Here is a 4,631-nt window from a genome sequence, read left to right on the forward strand (position 1 = left end):
CTTAGTAAGTTAAACATTTTAGTTTCTGTCAAAAACCTTGATTTCTTGAAAATGTGATCCACTTGTTTATTTTTCAGGTAAATAGTGAACTGATACGAAAACAGAAAGTCATGGAACAACATAAGTGTTTAGCCATTGTTGCTGTAGCATGTGCCAGGCACACTGCCTATAAAATTGTGAAGATCACGAAACTTCCAAAAGGAAGACTTTATCGTGTGTATAAACAATTTGAAAATGAGGGAAAGATTGATAGAATCGAACAAAAGACTCGAAGCTTCCAAGCGAAATCCAAAATTTCACGCTGATCTCAAACGCTCCATTGGGGGCCAACCCATCCACATTCATGACAACTCTTGCAATGAAACGGTGTCCAGAGTTGTGAACAGGAGCCGTGGCATGACCAGCTATGTTCAACGACGCCATCACCTCCTAACAGCCAACGCCAAATCAGTCAGAGCAGAGAGATACCTAAAGATTCTGTCATGCCTCAAACATCAAGCTACGAGAAAAACTTACATATTTGTGGACGAGAAGTTCACTGTGGACGTTGAGGTGAATCGCAGATATTCTTCAGTGATGGCGTGCAGCCCTGCTGACGTCCATTTCAATGTGTTTGAGACTAAGAAATCTGCCTCTGTGATGGTATTTGGAGCCATGTCGAGTGATGAAATTGTCATGAATCCATACTTCATTGTGTCTAGTTTGAAGTGTGGCACAAAGGAGTGTCTGGATATCCTGAGGGACTCTTTATTATCTTGGATGGAGCAGACGTTTGGGCTTGAAAATGCGGTGCTTGTACAAGATTCTGCACCATGCCATGGGTCTAAATCCACACAGGTCTTCATTGGTGATGTGGCATTTTTTGTGAGGCCCAGTAATAGCCCAGATCTCAAACTTCTCGATTACTTTTTATGGGGCGTACTTCAAGCAAGTACCAATGCTTCACCACACTCGAGTGTCAACAGTTTGAAGAGCAGCATCTTGCGTGAGACACACACATTCAAAAAATCTACAATACCCTATTCAGCCAGCCACATCCACCAGACAGGGTTTGCTTTTTTTCCAGTACATATTGATTTCAAATTCTGGTACAAGGCAAGCGATTTAGGGGAAGGAGAATGTCAAGTACATGGAAACTAGTGCTCACCTGGTACTTATTTTATCGACCGCTAAAAGAGATGAGAGGCAAAGTCGACCTCAACGGAATTTGAACTCAGTACGTGAAGATGAAGATGGACGAAATGACAGTAAGCACTCTGTCCGTCGTGCTAAAGATCTTGCAAGTTTGCCGCCTTGTTTTTACTTTACATATTGAATCTGGTGAATATAATACGTAATTATTTAGCGGGCATTTCATCTGCCGGCTATGTTCTGAGTTAAAATTCCACCTAGGTCAACTTTGCTTTTCATCCTTTTGGGGTCGATGAAGAAAGTACCAGTTATGCACTAGAGTCGTTCTAAATGACAAGCCCCCAAAACAATTTCAAGGCCTTGTGCCAGAAATAGAAATAATTATTTAGCGGGCATGAAATTATTTTCGGTGGGTTAAAGACAGTTGTATTGAGAATATGTCAGTGTGTGAAAAGCTTACAAACACCCTCCTTCAATGAAATTTGAAACACTGAAGGGTAAATGTCATATTTATGGATCTAATTATAAGAACTTATTATATATGGTAAAATATGAACATATGCATAATTATATTTTTTGGCATACGTTTCTAGTCTCAGCAACGCAACGCATTTTGAATTGTATAAGTTTTAATTTGTTGTTTCTGCTTGTACGTTTATGTGAATGTGGGCGGAATAAGGCGGGTATATAAACTCAATGTCGTGAATTAAACAGTTATATACGCATAAATGAATGCACACGAACTTATGTAAAGATATATGTTAACGTAAACGATAAACAATTTTGGCTATATACACATTCCAGGTCATATGATTTTATGTGCATGAGCCGGATATCAGTACTATTGTCAGAACATTTCGTTGGCACAATCTTTAGAGGGTAGCAACTTAAGCTTATGAGTTCAAATCCTACAAACACCAAAGTTCCATTTCGTTACTTCTTGGTTGAGAAATAAAAAAGTACCAGATAGACACTACTGCTAATATAATCACCTGTCTCTGCCAAACAAGTATGGTAAAAATAATAACCTGTAGCAGTATTATACGCTACTCAACTCGTCAAACGCGCCAAATATTTGCCATGAGTTTCCTTAGAAATTTTCAGTTATAAACGACTTCGTAGTCCGAATTTCATTTTTAACGGTTAATTTGATTGAATAGTTTGCCAGTTTATGCTATACTTGGGTGTAATATATACTTGTAGTGAGTTTTATTAAACCAAGTTTCACGTAACCGTATTGTACTATGTTTCTAAAGGCTCAAGTTGAAATGGGAACTGCAGCCAGAAAAATATCTATACAGAACAGACAAAAAAGGGAGACGAATGTATATGTATGTATGGGAGAATTTATGAAAAAAAAAACAACAGACGAAGACAGGTGGTGTAAACAACAATTGGATGTATTATTATAACGCTCGGGAATACAGAAAGTCTTTAACGTTTCGAGCCTACGCTCATCAACTGAAAAGAACACAGAAAGAAACAAGGAGAGAAACAAGGAGAGAAAAAAAAATATAAATGTAGTGGTCAGCGATCTATCATGGTGAATGATATATATGTATGTATGCTTGAGCGTATGTATTCTACGGTGAAGTATGCATGTATTAGATATTCGCATGTAAACTTATTGAAAAGTTATACACGCCAGACTTTTATAATAATTGAAATTACCGGAAAACAATAACTATAGAGATATAAATATTGCGAAATAAAGCATGTTATTCTTAAAATGTCAATGGTTTAGCTTCGGCACATGGAGAATTCTAAGTTAAGTTATAAAAAAGTTATTTCACTTTCTCCTTGACTCTTACATTTGTTCCAAAATTTCTAATTCTTAACGATATTTAGAATCAAGACTATGCCATGTTTATTTTACTTATAAATTAGAGACACTAATTGGGCCATACAGACGAAATGAAAGAGAAAAGAAACGAGAAAGTCTTTGATAGCTAAACTAACTATAGAAATATGGTAGGCAAGATACTTGAAGAGACAAAGATCTCAAACAACGCGAAGTGTTTCGCGATCTCTATGATCGCGGAATTTACAACAAATTTTCCCAGAATTTCCAGGAAAGGGTGTCCTTGTATAGTACGTTAAAAGTATGTTTATTTCGCTTATAAATCATAATATATTCCTAATTTAACCCAAAATGGTCTGTCACAATACTGCAGTTCATTTATATTAGAGTGTGTGTGTGTGTATGAATGCGTATATGTGTGCATATGAATGTATGTGTGTGTATGCGTGTGAGTGTGTGAATGTGAAAGCGTTGGAGGTGGGGCGGATTTTATGTTGTTTCTTTGTGTACAGTTGGGCGGAGCTAGGAATGTTTGTGACTATGAAAATGTGAAAAGACTTGTTATATATGCTTAGATGCATTGCCTAGTTTGAACACAATTATGTGTTTGAACTCATGGAAATATATTCATATACACTCATGATGATTGTTTGACAATTATACAAGATACAAGTCATTACAACATTCATAGATGTAAGTCAATATATCGCTGATTTAACAAACGTATACGTGACAATATGCACTCTCATTTAGAGTAGTTGATATACATACATATATAACCATAGAACTGTGTATATGGCAGTGTACATATCTATATACATGTATACTTGTATATACCTATGTTTGTATGTATACGTAATCATTTAGTATATACATAATCATAGTGTATACGTAATCATACGTTTAGTATGTACGTATTTAGGATATACGTGATCATACGTGATATTTAGTTGTCTATATCTATCTACATCTATGTATGTATGCATGTATGTATGTATGTATCTATCTATCTATCTGTCTATCTGTCTATCAGATTATAAAAAGAGATATACAGATATACAGACACATCAGTATATTTACGCTTATATATTGACTGATACAATGGCAGATAAACAGATATGAACTTTCGTGTGCGTGAATGTGTGTGAATTCGCGTAATTATTTGTCCAGGGTGCGCTCGCTTTTCAATTTCCACCAGTATGTATATTGATATATAACACAATACTACTTATGTATTAATCAATATTTTTTGTATATGAATAATTATTTTCCTTTGCAGAGATAACATAAATATATTAAACAAAAATGAATAAATAAAGTGAGATGCAGAATTACATACGCTTCCAGAGTTAAAATCGGACAATATTACACTCATTACACACACTCTCTAAAATGATCACATGTACACACACACTCTTAAACAGACAAGACCACTCACACACACATACACATAGACATGTATTTACTTCTGAGTGTGTGTGTGTGTGTGTATGTGTGTGGGTGTGTGCTTGTATATATACAAATAGGTGCTTTCTAGTGACACACCAACCAACATGTAATTATTATTCAATGCACGCACAAAACTTCCTATATATCAATACACACAAACATATATGTATATATACATATGTATGGGCGTGTATATTTATACATATATATGTAGGTACATATGTATATATATATATATATATATATATAT

Source organism: Octopus bimaculoides, chromosome 19, assembly GCF_001194135.2.
Source record: "Octopus bimaculoides isolate UCB-OBI-ISO-001 chromosome 19, ASM119413v2, whole genome shotgun sequence".
NCBI lineage: Eukaryota > Metazoa > Mollusca > Cephalopoda > Octopoda > Octopodidae > Octopus > Octopus bimaculoides.